The 19,562-nt window shown below is 43.5% G+C and overlaps 5 non-coding genes across 5 annotated transcripts; all 5 read left to right on the plus strand.

The window, feature by feature from the left end:
• The first annotated feature begins 6,019 nt into the window (after positions 1-6,019).
• On the plus strand, positions 6,020-6,092 carry trnaf-gaa (transfer RNA phenylalanine (anticodon GAA)). The gene has a single exon. It is a non-coding gene; the product is annotated as a tRNA-Phe (tRNA).
• Positions 6,093-9,626: 3,534 nt separating this feature from the next.
• Positions 9,627-9,715, plus strand: trnap-agg (transfer RNA proline (anticodon AGG)). The gene is given in 2 exon segments: positions 9,627-9,662; positions 9,680-9,715. It is a non-coding gene; the product is annotated as a tRNA-Pro (tRNA).
• Positions 9,716-10,621: 906 nt separating this feature from the next.
• On the plus strand, positions 10,622-10,694 carry trnaf-gaa (transfer RNA phenylalanine (anticodon GAA)). Its single transcript has one exon. It is a non-coding gene; the product is annotated as a tRNA-Phe (tRNA).
• A 3,533-nt stretch (positions 10,695-14,227) lies between these two features.
• Positions 14,228-14,316, plus strand: trnap-agg (transfer RNA proline (anticodon AGG)). The gene is given in 2 exon segments: positions 14,228-14,263; positions 14,281-14,316. It is a non-coding gene; the product is annotated as a tRNA-Pro (tRNA).
• A 906-nt stretch (positions 14,317-15,222) lies between these two features.
• Positions 15,223-15,295, plus strand: trnaf-gaa (transfer RNA phenylalanine (anticodon GAA)). The gene has a single exon. It is a non-coding gene; the product is annotated as a tRNA-Phe (tRNA).
• Positions 15,296-19,562: the final 4,267 nt, after the last annotated feature.

The following is a 19,562-nucleotide window of genomic DNA, read 5'->3' on the forward strand; positions in this document are numbered from 1 at the left end:
GAGTCAGCCACGGTCGATAGAGTGTCAGGAATGAAGGTCAGAGGAGCAGACCAGGCTGGAAACACATAAAGAACGAGGGGCAGCCAACGTGAAAAACAGAGAATAAACAACATGGCATGGGTGGTGTTTACAATACCTCGAATCGGTTTGATTCTCTTCCAGGTCAGAGGGAATTCTAGCAACATGATGTCTATGGAATCACAGAATGACGAACAAAGAGACCATTTGGTCCATCATGCCAGTGTTGTCTCTTTGGTAGAGACAAATTACAATTAGTCCTGCTGCGTGGCTTTTTCCTGTAATCCTGTACATTTTCCCTTCCAGCATCTATCCATATCCCTTTTGAAAGTTACGATTGAATCTGCTTTCATCTCCCAATCAGGCAGTGCATTCCAGATCACAACACATTACTGTGTAACAAATGGTTCTTCATGTCACCTCTAGTTCTTTTGCCAATCACCTGATATCTGTGTCCTCTGCTTACTGACCCTTTTGCCACAGGAAACAGTTTCTCCTGATTTAAAGTGTTGAGAACCATCATGATTTTGAACACCTTGGACAAATCTCTTCTGAACGTTCTCTGCTCCAAGAAGAACAACCTCAGCTTCTCCAATCTCTCCACATAACTGAAATCCTTCACCCCTGGTATCATTGCAGCAAATCTCTTCTGTTCATTTCTTGCCCCAGAAATAATTGAAATGAAATGTTTCTAAGAAAATGCATGAACTAAATAAAAAGGAGAGAGAAATAAATGCTGAGCAAAATGGATATCAATGTTTGGAAGGTAAAAAGAGCAAAGAGATCGAAATTTTATTGTCGAGGAGTGAGAGGAACAAATAACACTTTGGAGATTTTGTCAGTGGATTTACTGATAAATTTGGGAACTGAGAGGAAGCTGGTTCACAGAGAAAAAACTGCCAACCCTGGGGAGGAGCCTACAACTGCATCCGTCCAATAAGAGACAGAGTAGAAGTGACAGTTCAGTCAGTGGAACAGGACACTTTTAATCTCAGGATTATGGGTTGGATGATCCACTGTGGGTGCCCGTGAAATTCCACAGGAGCTAATACAACACCTTGCTGTCAGTGGCTCCTTGGTCAACGGGTGTGATTCTTGTTTAAGGAGTGTGATTAATGAAAGTGTGAGCGACCCCAGGTTCAAATCACCAATGAGCTCTTGGCATTTTTAGTTTAATGTTACTGATTGGTGTCAGCCTTACGGAGCTGGCTTCAGGACCAGAGAACTGGATTCAAAGAGCTTGTCGACAAAATTGAAATTTACAAAATGTACAGATAGCCAAGTGAGAATATAAAGTTGTCGCAGTAATTGAGACCTGACTCCAAAAACAACAGGACTGGGTTCTGGAATGGAATGGAATGGAATTCTTCAGTGTTTCTGTTGTTTGGCTTGCATTGACTCATCGATTTTCTTGTTTTTCACTTTGTCGATGCCTTTGAATAATTGTGGATCCTTCTTCAGAGTGTCTTCTTTCACCAGGTAGTTCTGACCTCTGATGATGTTGATTGTAATCAGCTTCAATTCGCTGATAGTTTTGGAATTGAGCAGATTTCCTTTGCTTGAGTCTACAACATGGAACTCAGTCTGACATGTGGACCCATGGGAGGATTTGAATGCCACCCCTGCGTTGGAGTTGCATCCATCCAATAAGAGACCGAGTAGAAGTGACAGTTCTGTCAGTCGAATATGAGATTTTTAATGGCAGGGTTGTGAGTTTGAGTCAAATACAAGAAATGCTGGAATCACTCAGCAGGTCTGGCAGCATCTGTGGAAAGAGAAGCAGAGTTAACGTTTCGGGTCAGTGACCCTTCTTCGGAACTGACAAATATTAGAAAAGTCACAGATTATAAGCAAGTGAGGTGGGGGTGGGGCAAGAGATAACAAAGGAGAAGGTGCAGATTGGACCAGGCCACATAGCTGACCAAAAGGTCACGGAGCAAAGGCAAACAATATGTTATTGGTGTGTTGAAAGACAAAGCATTAGTACAGATTAGGTGTGAATACACTGAATATTGAACAGCAGCAAGTGCAAACCTGAAAAAAAACAGTGGGTCAGCAAACTGAACAAATTAAGATGAAATGAAATAAATGCAAAAAAAGATTGTAAAAAATGTAAAAAAGAATGTAAAAAAAAAGGAAGAAAAAATAACTAAAAATGAAAGTAAAATGGGGGGCTGTCATGCTCTGAAATTATTGAACTCAATGTTCAGTCCGGTAGGCTGTAGTGTGCCTAATCGGTAGATGAGATGCTGTTCCTCGAGCTTGCGTTGATGTTCACTGGAACACTGCAGCAATCCCAGGACAGAGATGTGAGCATGAGAGCAGGGGGGAGTGTTGAAATGGCAAGCAACCGGAAGCTCAGGGTCCTGCTTGCGGACTGAGCGGAGATGTTCCGCAAAGCGGTCACCCAGTCTGCGCTTGGTCTCCCCAATGTAGAGGAGACCACACTGTGAGCAGCGAATACAGTTTACTACATTGAAAGAAGTACAAGTAAATCGCTGCTTCACCTGAAAGGAGTGTTTGGGGCCTGGGATAGTGAGGAGAGAGGAGGTAAATGGGCAGGTATTACACCTCCTGCGATTGCAGGGGAAGGTGCCCTGGGACGGGGACGAGGTGGTGGGGGTAATGGAGGAGTGGACCAGGGTGTCGCGGAGGGAACGATCCCTTCGGAATGCTGACAGGGGAAGGGAGGGGAAGATGCGACTGGTAGTGGCATCACGCTGGAGGTGGCGAAAATGGCGGAGGATGATCCTTTGGATATGGAGGCTGGTGGGATGAAAAGTGAGGACAAGGGGAACCCTGTCACGGTTCTGGGAGGGAGGGGAAGGGTTGAGGGTAGAGGCGCGGGGAATGGGTCGGACACGGTTGAGGGCCCTGGCAACCACAGTGGGGGGAAAGCCTCGGTTGAGGAAAAAGGAGGTCATATCAGAAGCACCGTCATGGAAGGTAGCATCATCAGAGCAGATGCGTCGGAGACGGAGAAACTGGGAGAATGGAATGGAGTCCTTACAGGAGGTAGGGTGTGAAGAAGTGTAGTCGAGGTAGCTGTGGGAGTCGGTGGGCTTATAATGGATATTGGTAGACAACCTATTCCCAGAGATGGAGACAGAGAAGTCGAGGAAGGGAAGGGAAGTGTCAGTGATGAACCATGTGAAGGTGAGAGAAGGGTGGAAATTGGAAGCAAAGTTGATAAAGTTTTCTAGTTCGGGGCGGGAGCAGGAAACGGCACCGATACAGTCATCAATGTACCGGAAAAAGAGTTGGGGGAGGGGGCCTGAGTAGGACTGGAACAAAGAATGCTCGACATATCCCACAAAAAGACAGGCATAACTAGGACCCATGCGGGTACCCATAGCGACACCTTTTACTTGAAGGAAGTGCGTGGAGTTGAAGGAGAAGTTGTTCAATGTGAGAACATTGTCCCCCTCTGAACTTGAGGCACTCCGTTCTCTCAGGTCTAACCCCGACATGGTCATCAAACCTGCAGACAAGGGTGGTGCTGTTGTGGTATGGCGTACCGACCTCTACCTTGCAGAAGCTCAACGCCAACTCACAGACACCTCTTCCTACCTCCCTCTGGACCATGACCCCACCACCGAACATCAAGCCACCGTCCAAAGGACTGTCACTGACCTCATCTCCTCTGGAGATCTTCCCTCTACAGCTTCCAACCTCATAGTCCCACAACCCCGGACAGCCCGCTTCTACCTCCTTCCCAAAATCCGTGACTCTTCTGACGCCCTACGTCATTTTGACAATTTCCACTTTCCTGGTCCCAACCGCCTCCTCTTCACTATGGACGTCCAATCGCTCTACACCTCCATCCCCCACCAGGATGGTTTGAGGGCTCCCCGCTTCTTCCTGGAACAGAAGCCCAACCAGTCCCCATCCACCACCACCCTCCTCCGCCTGGCTGAACTTGTTCTCACATTGAACAACTTCTCCTTCAACTCCACGCACTTCCTTCAAGTAAAAGGTGTCGCTATGGGTACCCGCATGGGTCCTAGTTATGCCTGTCTTTTTGTGGGATATGTCGAGCATTCTTTGTTCCAGTCCTACTCAGGCCCCCTCCCCCAACTCTTTTTCCGGTACATTGATGACTGTATCGGTGCCGTTTCCTGCTCCCGCCCCGAACCAGAAAACTTTATCAACTTTGCTTCCAATTTCCACCCTTCTCTCACCTTCACATGGTCCATCTCTGACACTTCCCTTCCCTTCCTCGACTTCACTGTCTCCATCTCTGGGAATAGGTTGTCTACCAATATCCATTATAAGCCCACCGACTCCCACAGCTACCTCGACTACACTTCTTCACACCCTACCTCCTGTAAGGACTCCATTCCATTCTCCCAGATTCTACGTCTCCGACGCATCTGCTCTGATGATGCTACCTTCCATGACGGTGCTTCTGATATGACCTCCTTTTTCCTCAACCGAGGATTTCCCCCCACTGTTGTTGACAGGGCCCTCAACCGTGTCCGACCCATTCCCCGCACCTCTACCCTCACCCCTTCCCCTCCCTCCCAGAACCGTGACAGGGTTCCCCTTGTCCTCACTTTTCATCCCACCAGCCTCCATATCCAAAGGATCATCCTCCGCCATTTTCGCCACCTCCAGCGTGATGCCACTACCAGTCGCATCTTCCCCTCCCTTCCCCTGTCAGCATTCCGAAGGGATCGTTCCATCCGCGACACCCTGGTCCACTCCTCCATTACCCCCACCACCTCGTCCCCGTCTCAGGGCACCTTCCCCTGCAATCGCAGGAGGTGTAATACCTGCCCATTTACCTCCTCTCTCCTCACTATCCCAGGCCCAAAACACTCCTTTCAGGTGAAGCAGCGATTTACTTGTACTTCTTTCAATGTAGTATACTGTATTCGCTGCTCACAGTGTGGTCTCCTCTACATTGGGGAGACCAAGCGCAGACTGGGTGACCGCTTTGCGGAACATCTCCGCTCAGTCCGCAAGCAGGACCCTGAGCTTCCGGTTGCTTGCCATTTCAACACTCCCCCCTGCTCTCATGCTCACATCTCTGTCCTGGGATTGCTGCAGTGTTCCAGTGAACATCAACGCAAGCTCGAGGAACAGCATCTCATCTACCGATTAGGCACACTACAGCCTGCCGGACTGAACATTGAGTTCAATAATTTCAGAGCATGACAGCCCCCCATTTTACTTTCATTTTTAGTTATTTTTTCTTCCTTTTTTTTTACATTCTTTTTTACATTTTTTACAATCTTTTTTTGCATTTATTTCATTTCATCTTAGTTTGTTCAGTTTGCTTACCCACTGTTTTTTTTCAGGTTTTTTTTCAGGTTTGCACTTGCTGCTGTTCAACATTCAGTGTATTCACACCTAATCTGTACTAATGCTTTGTCTTTCAACACACCATCAACATATTGTTTGCCTTTGCTCCGTGACCTTTTGGTCAGCTATGTGGCCTGGTCCAATCTGCACCTTCTCCTTTGTTATCTCTTGCCCCACCCCCACCTCACTTGCTTATAATCTGTGACTTTTCTAATATTTGTCAGTTCCGAAGAAGGGTCACTGACCCGAAACATTAACTCTGCTTCTCTTTCCACAGATGCTGCCAGACCTGCTGAGTGGTTGCAGTATTTCTTGTTTTTGTTTCAGATTTCCAGCATCCGCAGTATTTTGCTTTTATTTTTGTGAGTTTGAGTGCCATTTTGTTTTTCCCTTTTTTAAGGCTTCATGAGCAGAGTGCAGGGAGTGTTTGAAATGAGCAAGTCTCGCTTTGATTCAGGACTCTTACCTCTCCGCAGCATCTCTCTATGAAAGATTGAATTTGATCTCATTTCATTCTCAGCTCGGGGTCTGTGCGGCTCAGTGGCACTTCTGGCTGTCTCCCGCTTCACAATCCATCAGTACTGAGAAAGCAATGGGGAATATTACTCTCATGTTGTGTTCTTTAATTTTTTGGAAAACTTGAATGTATGTATTTTCTTCCAAAACACGGACACCAAAACACTGTTAATGTAGAGCTGAAATAGCTCAGTTGGGAGAGCATTAGACTGAAGATCTAAATGTCCCTGGTTCAATCCTGGGTTTCAGCAATTTCGCTTCCTTATGTGTCCCTTGCCTTGGTTCTGATTTTCCAGTTGCACAATTTCCTTTGAAATTATTTACCAAGCACCAGTGGATTGAATTTGAGAAACAACACAGAGTCATTTACAGCATAGAAGGTGGTCGTTTGGCCTATCACGTCCATGCTGGCTCTCCCCGGAGCAATCTAGTCAGTTCCACTCACCAGCTCGATCCCTTTCCTCCTGCAAGTTTCTTTCCTTCAAGTATCCATCCAATTTCCTTTTCAAATCATTGATTGTCTCTGCTTCCACCACACACATGGGCCAAGTCATTACCACCCACAACATAAAAAATTTCCACCTCATCAAGGATGGGAAATACTTATATCTTCTATATTTGCTTATTCTCTATTTCTATGAGAATAGACTGGCAGTCAACATGAAAGGAAACCCAAAAATCTTCGAGCAGCATGTAAATGATAAGTGGGTAGTAAGAGGTTGAGTCGGGCCTATTAGGGACAAAAAGGATAATATAAGCTTAGAGTTGCAGGGCAATGTTAATCTACTTAATGAGTACTTTGCATCAGTGATCACTAAGGAAGTGGAATTTGACAAAATATCAGTCGAAGTGAAGAGAGTAGAGACAATGGAGAGAGTACAAATTAGGAGAGGGAGGTACTAAAAAGGCTGGCTGTGCTCAGGGAAGATAAATCACCTGGTCCGGATGGCTCACATCCCAGGTTGCGAAAGGAAATGCGGATGCAGATAACGGAAGGGCTTGCTATAATCTTCCAATCTTCCCTGGATACGGGGGAGGTGCCAGAGGATTAAACAGTGGCAAATGCGACACCCTTATTCAAGAAAGGGTGTAAGGACAGTCCGGGTAACTACAGGCTAGTTAGATTAACAGCAGCGGTGGGTAAGGTTTTAGAAAGAATAATCAGGGTAAAAAATCAACAGTCTCTTGGAGAGGTTTGACTTAATTAAGGAGAGTGAGCATGGATTTATAAATGGGAGTTCATGCTTGACTAATCTAACTGCATTTTCTGATGAACTAACAGAGCAGGTTGATGAAGGGAATGCAGTGGATGTTGTTTATATGGATTTTAAGGAAGCGTTTGACAAGGTACCACATAAAAGGGCGGTTAACAAAATTGAGGTTCGTGGTATAGGAGGGTCAGTGTCCAATTGGATAGAAAATTGGTTTAAGGACAGAAAACAGCGAGTCTTATTAAATGGTTCTTTGTCAGACTGGAGGATAGTCGACAGTGGTGTTCCCCAAGGGTCAGTGCTAGAACCACTGCTTTTTTTGCTAAAGGTAAGTGACTTGGATCTTGGAATACAGAGTAGAATCTCAAAATATGCCGATGACACCAAACCTGGAGGAGCGGCAAACAGTGAGGATGATATGAACTGCCTGCAACAGGACAGTGATAGGCTAGCAGAATGGGCAGACAGGTGGCAGATGGAATTTAATAGTGACAAGTGTGAGGTGATGTATTTTGGCATAAGGAATAGGGAGAGGCAATATATACTTAATGGCACAGTTCTAAAGAGTGTACTGGAATAGAGGGACTTGGGGTTCATGTGCATCAATCTTTGAAGGTGGGAAGACATATTGTGAGAGTGGTTCGCAAAGCATATGGGATCTTGGGCTTTATAAATAGAGGCATTGAGTACAAAAGCAGGGAAGTTATGCTGAACCATTATAAAACTCTGGTTAGGCCCCAATTGGAGTGTTGCTTTCAGTTCTGCTCAGCAGACTTTAGAAAGAATGTGAGGGTCCTTGAGAGGACGCAGAGGCGATTTACCAGAATGGATCCAGGGATGGGGGATTTTAGTTACAAGGTTAGGTTGGAAAAGCTAGGATTATTCTGCCTATATCAAAGGAGATTGAGTGGAGAATTGATAGAGGTGTATAACACCTCTAGAGAACAGGCCATCCTGGACTGGGTATTGTGTAATGAGAAAGGATTAGTTAACAATCTTGTTGTGTGGGGTCCCTTGGGGAAGTGCGCCCATAATATGATAAACTTCTTCATTAAGATGGAGAGTGAGAGAGTTGATTCCGAGACTCGGGTCTTGAATCTAAACAAAGGAAACTATGAAGGTATGAGGCGGGAGTTGGCTATGTTAGATTGGGGAACGTTACTTAAAGGGTTGACAGTGGATAGGCAATGGCTAGAATTTAAAGAGCGCATGGATGAATTACAACAATTGTTCATTCCTGTCTGTGCAAAAGTAAAACAGGAATAGTGGCTCAACTGTGGCTTACAAAAGAAATTAAGGGAAGTATTAGATCCAAGGAGGAGAAATATAAAATGGCCAGAACAAGCAGCAAACCTGAAGATTGTGAGCAGTTTGGAATTTAGCAGAGGAGGACAAAGGGATTGATTAACAAGTGGAAATAAGCTTGCAGAGAACATCAAAATTGACTGTAAAAGCTTCTATAGATATGTGAAGAGAAAAAGAGTAGTGAAGACAAATGTGGGTCCCTTCCAGTCAGAAACGGGGGAATTTATAATGGGGAACAAAGAAATGACAGACCAATTAAATACATACTTTGGATCTGTCTTCACAAAGGAGGATACACATTATCTCCCAGAAATGTTGGGGAACATAGGGTCTAGTGAGAAGGAGGAACTGTATGAAATCAGTATTAGTAGGGAATGTTTGGGAAATTGATGGGATTGAAGGCCGATAAATCCCCAGGGCCTGATAATCTACATCCCAGAGTACTTAAGGAAGTGGCCCTTGAAATAGCAGATGCATTTCTGGTCTTTTTTCAAAATTCTATAGACTCTGGAACAGTTCCAATGGATTGGACGGTAGTTAATGTAACTCCACTATTTAAAAAAAGAGGCAGAAAGAAAACAGCGAATTATATACCGGTTAGCCTGACATCAGTCGTGGGGAAAATGCTGGAGTCCATTATAAAAGATGTAATAGCAGAGTGCAATAATAACTCGTCTCCACTCCGAGTATTTCTAAATCCCACACATTCACTAGAATGTGAACAATTATTTCCTGTTGTGTCTCTCTCAGATTTGTAAACTTCACTGTATTGGAGTGAGGTGACATCTACTGGCGGGAAGCAAGAACTGCAATTAAGCAGCAGAAACTCCACAGTCTGTCAGGGTTAAAGAAACATTGCAATGTGAGGATGCAGCGAAGTGGTTTGATTGGGTAGATGGAGACATGATTCCACTTGTGGTGGTGTCTGAAGCAAAGGCCAGAAATACAAAATTGTCATTAATAAAAGAAATGAGGAATTCATGAAAAATGTAGTAACGTAGTGAATGGTTAGAATGTGGATAGAATAGAAAGTGAGATTGGATGGACAGAAGCAGTCTGAAAGGATGGCTGAAACAAAAGGTGAGTGCCCAGAAACGTTAACTGTGTTTCTCACAGCACAGATGCTGCCAGAGCTGCTGAACATTTCCAGCACTTTCTGTTTTTATTTCAGCATTTGCAGGATGTTGCTTTGATCTGAAAAAAAATGGATGATTGGCTGGGGGGTTCCAGTGAAATTCCACAGCAGCTAATAAAGCCTGACCTGTCAGTGGCTCGTTGGTCTAGGGGTATGATTCTCGCTTAGGGAGTATGGTTAATTAACATGCGAGAGATCCCGGGTTCAAGTCCCGGACGAGCCCTGGTCTGCTGGCATTTTTAGATTAAGGTTATCTATTGGTTTCAGCCTTGCAGAAGGTGGAATTGACTTCCATACGGAGCTGGCTTGAGGACCAGACAACTGGATTCAAAGAGCTTGTCGACAAAATTGTAATTAACTAAATGTACAGATAGCCAAGTGGGAATATAAAGTTGTTGCTGTAATTGTGACCTGACTCCAAAAACAACAGGACTGGGTTCTGGACTGGAATTCTTCAGTGTTTCTGTTGTTTGGCTTGCATTGACTCATCGATTTTCTTGTTTTTCACTTTGTCGATGCCTTTGAATAATTGTGGATCCTTCTTCAGGGTGTCTCCTTTCACCAGGTAGTTCTGACCTCCGATGATGTTGATTGTAATCAGCTTCAATTCGCTGATAGTTTTGGAAGTGAGCAGATTTCCTTTGCTTGAGTCTACAACTTTGAACTCAGTCTGACATGTGGACCCATGGGAGGATTTGAATGCCATCCCTGCGTTGGAGTTGCATCCATCCAATAAGAGACCGAGTAGAAGTGACAGTTCTGTCAGTCGAATATGAGACTTTTAATGGCAGGGTTGTGAGTTTGAGTGCCATTCTGTTTTTCCCTTTTTTAAGGCTTCATGAGCAGAGAGTACAGGGAGTGTTTGAAATGAGCAAGTCTCGCTTTGATTCAGGACTCTTACCTCTCAGCAGCATCTCACTATGAAAGATTGAATTTGATCTCATTTCATTCTCAGCTCGGGGTCTGTGCGGCTCAGTGGCACTTCTGGCTGTCTCCCGCTTCACAATCCATCAGTACTGAGAAAGCAATGGGGAATATTACTCACATGTTGTGTTCTTTAATTTTTTGGAAAACTTGAATGTATGTATTTTCTTCCAAAACAAGGACACCAAGCCACTGTTAATGTCGGGCTGAAATAGCTCAGTTGGGAGAGCGTTAGACTGAAGATCTAAAGGTCCCTGGTTTAATCCCGGGTTTCAGCAATTTCGCTTCCTTATGTGTCCCTTGCCTTGGTTCTGATTTTCCAGTTGCACAATTTACTTTGAGATTATTTACCAAGCACCAGTGGATTGAATTTGAGAAACAACACAGAATCATTTACAACATAGAAGGTGGTCATTTGGCCTATCACGTCCATGCTGGCTCTCCCCGGAGCAATCTAGTCAGTTCCACTCACCAGCTCGATCCCTTTCCTCCTGCAAGTTTCTTTACTTCAAGTATCCATCCAATTTCCTTTTCAAATCATTGATTGTCTCTGCTTCCACCACACTCGTGGGCCAAGACATTACCACCCACAACATAAAAAATTCCACCTCATCAAGGATGGGAAATACTTACATCTTCTATATTTGCTTATTCTCTATTTCTATGAGAATAGACTGGCTGTCAACATGAAAGGAAACCCAAAAATCTTCGAGCAGCATGTAAATGATAAGTGGGTAGTAAGAGGTTGAGTCGGGCCTATTAGGGACAAAAAGGATAATATAAGCTTAGAGGTGCAGGGCAATGTTAATCTACTTAATGAGTACTTTGCATCAGTGATTACTAAGGAAGTGGAATTTGACAAAATATCAGTCGAAGTGAAGAGAGTAGAGGCAATGGAGAGAGTACAAATTAGGAGAGGGAGGTACTAAAAAGGCTGGCTGTCCTCAGGGAAGATAAATCACCTGGTCCGGATGGCTCACATCCCAGGTTGCGAAAGGAAATGCGGATGCAGATAACGGAAGGGCTTGCTATAATCTTCCAATCTTCCCTGGATACGGGGGAGGTGCCAGAGGATTAAACAGTGGCAAATGCGACACCCTTATTCAAGAAAGGGTGTAAGGACAGTCTGCGTAACTACAGGCTAGTTAGATTAACAGCAGCGGTGGGTCAGGTTTTAGAAAGAATAATCAGGGTAAAAAATCAACAGTCTCTTGGAGAGGTTTGACTTAATTAAGGAGAGTGAGCATGGATTTATAAATGGGAGTTCATGCTTGACTAATCTAACTGCATTTTCTGATGAACTAACAGAGCAGGTTGATGAAGGGAATGCAGTGGATGTTGTTTATATGGATTTTAAGGAAGCGTTTGACAAGGTACCACATAAAAGGGCGGTTAACAAAATTGAGGTTCGTGGTATAGGAGGGTCAGTGTCCAATTGGATAGAAAATTGGTTTAAGGACAGAAAACAGCGAGTCTTATTAAATGGTTCTTTGTCAGACTGGAGGATAGTCGACAGTGGTGTTCCCCAAGGGTCAGTGCTAGAACCACTGCTTTTTTTGCTAAAGGTAAGTGACTTGGATCTTGGAATACAGAGTAGAATCTCAAAATATGCCGATGACACCAAACTTGGAGGAGTGGCAAACAGTGAGGATGATATGAACTGCCTGCAACAGGACAGTGATAGGCTAGCAGAATGGGCAGACAGGTGGCAGATGGAATTTAATAATGACAAGTGTGAGGTGATGTATTTTGGCATAAGGAATAGGGAGAGGCAATATATACTTAATGGCACAGTTCTAAAGAGTGTGCTGGAATAGAGGGACTTGGGGTTCATGTGCATCAATCTTTGAAGGTGGCAAGACATATTGCGAGAGTGGTTTGCAAAGCATATGGGATCTTGGGCTTTATAAATAGAGGCATTGAGTACAAAAGCAGGGAAGTTATGCTGAACCATTATAAAACTCTGGTTAGGCCCCAATTGGAGTGTTGCTTTCAGTTCTGCTCAGCAGACTTTAGAAAGAATGTGAGGGTCCTTGAGAGGACGCAGAGGCGATTTACCAGAATGGATCCAGGGATGGGGGATTTTAGTTACAAGGTTAGGTTGGAAAAGCTAGGATTATTCTGCCTATATCAAAGGAGATTGAGTGGAGAATTGATAGAGGTGTATAACACCTCTAGAGAACAGGCCATCCTGGACTGGGTATTGTGTAATGAGAAAGGATTAGTTAACAATCTTGTTGTGTGGGGTCCCTTGGGGAAGTGCGCCCATAATATGATAAACTTCTTCATTAAGATGGAGAGTGAGAGAGTTGATTCCGAGACTCGGGTCTTGAATCTAAACAAAGGAAACTATGAAGGTATGAGGCGGGAGTTGGCTATGTTAGATTGGGGAACGTTACTTAAAGGGTTGACAGTGGATAGGCAATGGCTAGAATTTAAAGAGCGCATGGATGAATTCCAACAATTGTTCATTCCTGTCTGTGCAAAAGTAAAACAGGAATAGTGGCTCAACTGTGGCTTACAAAAGAAATTAAGGGAAGTATTAGATCCAAGGAGGAGAAATATAAAATGGCCAGAACAAGCAGCAAACCTGAAGATTGTGAGCAGTTTGGAATTTAGCAGAGGAGGACAAAGGGATTGATTAACAAGTGGAAATAAGCTTGCAGAGAACATCAAAATTGACTGTAAAAGCTTCTATAGATATGTGAAGAGAAAAAGATTAGTGAAGACAAATGTGGGTCCCTTCCAGTCAGAAACGGGGGAATTTATAATGGGGAACCAAGAAATGACAGACCAATTAAATACATACTTTGGATCTGTCTTCACAAAGGAGGATACACATTATCTCCCAGAAATGTTGGGGAACATAGGGTCTAGTGAGAAGGAGGAACTGTATGAAATCAGTATTAGTTGGGAATGTTTGGGAAATTGATGGGATTGAAGGCCGATAAATCCCCAGGGCCTGATAATCTACATCCCAGAGTACTTAAGGAAGTGGCCCTTGAAATAGCAGATGCATTTCTGGTCTTTTTTCAAAATTCTATAGACTCTGGAACAGTTCCAATGGATTGGACGGTAGTTAATGTAACTCCACTATTTAAAAAAAGAGGCAGAAAGAAAACAGCGAATTATATACCGGTTAGCCTGACATCAGTCGTGGGGAAAATGCTGGAGTCCATTATAAAAGATGTAATAGCAGAGTGCAATAATAACTCGTCTCCACTCCTAGTATTTCTAAATCCCACACATTCACTATAATGTGAACAATTATTTCCTGTTGTGTCTCTCTCAGATTTGTAAACTTCCCTGTATTGGAGTGAGGTGACATCTACTGGCGGGAAGCAAGAACTGCAATTAAGCAGCAGAAACTCCACAGTCTGTCAGGGTGAAAGAAACATTGCAATGTGAGGATGCAGCGAAGTGGTTTGATTGGGTAGATGGAGACATGATTCCACTTGTGGTGGTGTCTGAAGCAAAGGCCAGAAATACAAAATTGTCATTAATAAAAGAAATGAGGAATTCATGAAAAATGTAGTAACGTAGTGAATGGTTAGAATGTGGATAGAATAGAAAGTGAGATTGGATGGACAGAAGCAGTCTGAAAGGATGGCTGAAACAAAAGGTGAGTGCCCAGAAATGTTAACTGTGTTTCTCACAGCACAGATGCTGCCGGAGCTGCTGAACATTTCCAGCACTTTCTGTTTTTATTTCAGCATTTGCAGGATGTTGCTTTGATCTGAAAAAAAATGGATGATTGGCTGGGGGGTTCCAGTGAAATTCCACAGCAGCTAATAAAGCCTGACCTGTCAGTGGCTCGTTGGTCTAGGGGTATGATTCTCGCTTAGGGAGTATGGTTAATTAACATGCGAGAGATCCCGGGTTCAAGTCCCGGACGAGCCCTGGTCTGCTGGCATTTTTAGATTAAGGTTATCTATTGGTTTCAGGCTTGCAGAAGGTGGAATTGACTTCCATACGGAGCTGGCTTGAGGACCAGACAACTGGATTCAAAGAGCTTGTCGACAAAATTGTAATTAACTAAATGTACAGATAGCCAAGTGGGAATATAAAGTTGTTGCTGCAATTGTGACCTGACTCCAAAAACAACAGGACTGGGTTCTGGACTGGAATTCTTCAGTGTTTCTGTTGTTTGGCTTGCATTGACTCATCGATTTTCTTGTTTTTCACTTTGTCGATGCCTTTGAATAATCGTGGATCCTTCTTCAGGGTGTCTCCTTTCACCAGGTAGTTCTGACCTCCGATGATGTTGATTGTAATCAGCTTCAATTCGCTGATAGTTTTGGAAGTGAGCAGATTTCCTTTGCTTGAGTCTACAACATGGAACTCAGTCTGACATGTGGACCCATGGGAGGATTTGAATGCCATCCCTGCGTTGGAGTTGCATCCATCCAATAAGAGACCGAGTAGAAGTGACAGTTCTGTCAGTCAAATATGAGACTTTTAATGGCAGGGTTGTGAGTTTGAGTGCCATTCTGTTTTTCCCTTTTTTAAGGCTTCATGAGCAGAGAGTACAGGGAGTGTTTGAAATGAGCAAGTCTCGCTTTGATTCAGGACTCTTACCTCTCAGCAGCATCTCACGATGAAAGATTGAATTTGATCTCATTTCATTCTCAGCTCGGGGTCTGCGCGGCTCAGTGGCACTTCTGGCTGTCTCCCGCTTCACAATCCATCAGTACTGAGAAAGCAATGGGGAATATTACTCACATGTTGTGTTCTTTAATTTTTTGGAAAACTTGAATGTATGTATTTTCTTCCAAAACAAGGACACCAAGCTACTGTTAATGTAGGGCTGAAATAGCTCAGTTGGGAGAGCGTTAGACTGAAGATCAAAAGGTCCATGGTTCAATCCCGGGTTTCAGCAATTTCGCTTCCTTATGTGTCCCTTGCCTTGGTTCTGATTTTCCAGTTGCACAATTTACTTTGAAATTATTTACCAAGCACCAGTGGATTGAATTTGAGAAACAACACAGAATCATTTACAACATAGAAGGTGGTCATTTGGCCTATCACGTCCATGCTGGCTCTCCCCGGAGCAATCTAGTCAGTTCCACTCACCAGCTCGATCCCTTTCCTCCTGCAAGTTTCTTTCCTTCAAGTATCCATCCAATTTCCTTTTCAAATCATTGATTGTCTCTGCTTCCACCACACTCGTGGGCCAAGACATTACCACCCACAACATAAAAAATTCCACCTCATCAAGGATGGGAAAGACTTATATCTTCTATATTTGCTTATTCTCTATTTCTATGAGAATAGACTGGCAGTCAACATGAAAGGAAACCCAAAAATCTTTGAGCAGCATGTAAATGATAAGTGGGTAGTGAGAGGTTGAGTCGGGCCTATTAGGGACAAAAAGGATAATACAAGCTTAGAGGTGCAGGGCAATGTTAATCTACTTAATGAGTACTTTGCATCAGTGATCACTAAGGAAGTGGAATTTGACAAAATATCAGTTGAAGTGAAGAGAGTAGAGTCAATGGAGAGGGTACAAATTGAGAGAGGGAGGTACTAAAAAGGCTGGCTGTGCTTAGGGAAGATAAATCACCTGGTCCGGATGGCTCACATCCCAGGTTGCGAAAGGAAATGCGGATGCAGATAACGGAAGGGCTTGCTATAATCTTCCAATCTTCCCTGGATACGGGGGAGGTGCCAGAGGATTAAACAGTGGCAAATGCGACACCCTTATTCAAGAAAGGGTGTAAGGACAGTCTGCGTAACTACAGGCTAGTTAGATTAACAGCAGCGGTGGGTAAGGTTTTAGAAAGAATAATCAGGGTAAAAAATCAACAGTCACTTGGAGAGGTTCGAGTTAATTAAGGAGTGAGCATGGATTTATAAATGGGAGTTCATGCTTGACGAATCTAACTGCATTTTTTGATGAACTAACAGAGCAGGTTGATGAAGGGAATGCAGTGGATGTTGTTTATATGGATTTTAAGGAAGCGTTTGACAAGGTACCACATAAAAGGGCGGTTAACAAAATTGAGGTTCGTGGTATAGGAAGGTCAGTGTCCAATTGGATAGAAAATTGGTTTAAGGACAGAAAACAGCGAGTCTTATTAAATGGTTCTTTGTCAGACTGGAGGATAGTCGACAGTGGTGTTCCCCAAGGGTCAGTGCTAGAACCACTGCTTTTTTTGCTCAAGATAAATGACTTTGATCTTGGAATACAGAGTAGAATCTCAAAATATCGCGATGACAACAAACTTGGAGGAGTGGCAAACAGTGAGGATGATATGAACTGCCTGCAACAGGACAATGATAGGCTAGCAGAATGGGCAGACAGGTGGCAGATGGAATTTAATAGTGACAAGTGTGAGGTGATGTATTTTGGCAGAAGGAATAGGGAGAGGCAATATATACTTAATGGCACAGTTCCAAAGAGTGTATTGGAATAGAGGGACTTGGGGTTCATGTGCATCAATCTTTGAAGGTGGCAAGACATATTGCGAGAGTGGTTTGCAAAGCATATGGGATCTTGGGCTTTATAAATAGAGGCATTGAGTACAAAAGCAGGGAAGTTATGCTGAACCATTATAAAACTCTGGTTAGGCCCCAATTGGAGTGTTGCTTTCAGTTCTGCTCAGCAGACTTTAGAAAGAATGTGAGGGTCCTTGAGAGGACGCAGAGGCGATTTACCAGAATGGATCCAGGGATGGGGGATTTTAGTTACAAGGTTAGGTTGGAAAAGCTAGGATTATTCTGCCTATATCAAAGGAGATTGAGTGGAGAATTGATAGAGGTGTATAACACCTCTAGAGAACAGGCCATCCTGGACTGGGTATTGTGTAATGAGAAAGGATTAGTTAACAATCTTGTTGTGTGGGGTCCCTTGGGGAAGTGCGCCCATAATATGATAAACTTCTTCATTAAGATGGAGAGTGAGAGAGTTGATTCCGAGACTCGGGTCTTGAATCTAAACAAAGGAAACTATGAAGGTATGAGGCGGGAGTTGGCTATGTTAGATTGGGGAACGTTACTTAAAGGGTTGACAGTGGATAGGCAATGGCTAGAATTTAAAGAGCGCATGGATGAATTCCAACAATTGTTCATTCCTGTCTGTGCAAAAGTAAAACAGGAATAGTGGCTCAACTGTGGCTTACAAAAGAAATTAAGGGAAGTATTAGATCCAAGGAGGAGAAATATAAAATGGCCAGAACAAGCAGCAAACCTGAAGATTGTGAGCAGTTTGGAATTTAGCAGAGGAGGACAAAGGGATTGATTAACAAGTGGAAATAAGCTTGCAGAGAACATCAAAATTGACTGTAAAAGCTTCTATAGATATGTGAAGAGAAAAAGATTAGTGAAGACAAATGTGGGTCCCTTCCAGTCAGAAACGGGGGAATTTATAATGGGGAACCAAGAAATGACAGACCAATTAAATACATACTTTGGATCTGTCTTCACAAAGGAGGATACACATTATCTCCCAGAAATGTTGGGGAACATAGGGTCTAGTGAGAAGGAGGAACTGTATGAAATCAGTATTAGTTGGGAATGTTTGGGAAATTGATGGGATTGAAGGCCGATAAATCCCCAGGGCCTGATAATCTACATCCCAGAGTACTTAAGGAAGTGGCCCTTGAAATAGCAGATGCATTTCTGGTCTTTTTTCAAAATTCTATAGACTCTGGAACAGTTCCAATGGATTGGACGGTAGTTAATGTAACTCCACTATTTAAAAAAAGAGGCAGAAAGAAAACAGCGAATTATATACCGGTTAGCCTGACATCAGTCGTGGGGAAAATGCTGGAGTCCATTATAAAAGATGTAATAGCAGAGTGCAATAATAACTCGTCTCCACTCCTAGTATTTCTAAATCCCACACATTCACTAGAATGTGAACAATTATTTCCTGTTGTGTCTCTCTCAGATTTGTAAACTTCACTGTATTGGAGTGAGGTGACATCTACTGGCGGGAAGCAAGAACTGCAATTAAGCAGCAGAAACTCCACAGTCTGTCAGGGTGAAAGAAACATTGCAATGTGAGGATACAGCGAAGTGGTTTGATTGGGTAGATGGAGACATGATTCCACTTGTGGTGGTGTCTGAAGCAAAGGCCAGAAATACAAAATTGTCATTAATAAAAGAAATGAGGAATTCATGAAAAATGTAGTAACGTAGTGAATGGTTAGAATGTGGATAGAATAGAAAGTGAGATTGGATGGACAGAAGCAGTCTGAAAGGATGGCTGAAACAAAAGGTGAGTGCCCAGAAACGTTAACTGTGTTTCTCACAGCACAGATGCTGCCAGAGCTGCTGAACATTTCCAGCACTTTCTGTTTTTATTTCAGCATTTGCAGGATGTTGCTTTGATCTGAAAAAAAATGGATGATTGGCTGGGGGGTTCCAGTGAAATTCCACAGCAGCTAATAAAGCCTGACCTGTCAGTGGCTCGTTGGTCTAGGGGTATGATTCTCGCTTAGGGAATATGGTTAATTAACATGCAAGAGATCCCAGGTTCAAGTCCCGGACGAGCCCTGGTCTGCTGGCATCCTTAGATTAAGGTTATCTATTGGTTTCAGGCTTGCAGAAGGTGGAATTGACTTCCATACGGAGCTGGCTTGAGGACCAGACAACTGGATTCAAAGAGCTTGTCGACAAAATTGTAATTAACTAAATGTACAGATAGCCAAGTGGGAATATAAAGTTGTTGCTGTAATTGTGACCTGACTCCAAAAACAACAGGACTGGGTTCTGGACTGGAATGGAATGGAATTCTTCAGTGTTTCTGTTGTTTGGCTTGCATTGACTCATCGATTTTCTTGTTTTTCACTTTGTCGATGCCTTTGAATAATTGTGGATCCTTCTTCAGGGTGTCTCCTTTCACCAGGTAGTTCTGACCTCCGATGATGTTGATTGTAATCAGCTTCAATTCGCTGATAGTTTTGGAAGTGAGCAGATTTCCTTTGCTTGAGTCTACAACTTTGAACTCAGTCTGACATGTGGACCCATGGGAGGATTTGAATGCCACCCCTGCGTTGGAGTTGCATTCATCCAATAAGAGACCGAGTAGAAGTGACAGTTCTGTCAGTCGAATATGAGACTTTTAATGGCAGGGTTGTGAGTTTGAGTGCCATTCTGTTTTTCCCTTTTTTAAGGCTTCATGAGCAGAGAGTACAGGGAGT

Source organism: Heterodontus francisci, chromosome 35, assembly GCF_036365525.1.
Source record: "Heterodontus francisci isolate sHetFra1 chromosome 35, sHetFra1.hap1, whole genome shotgun sequence".
NCBI lineage: Eukaryota > Metazoa > Chordata > Chondrichthyes > Heterodontiformes > Heterodontidae > Heterodontus > Heterodontus francisci.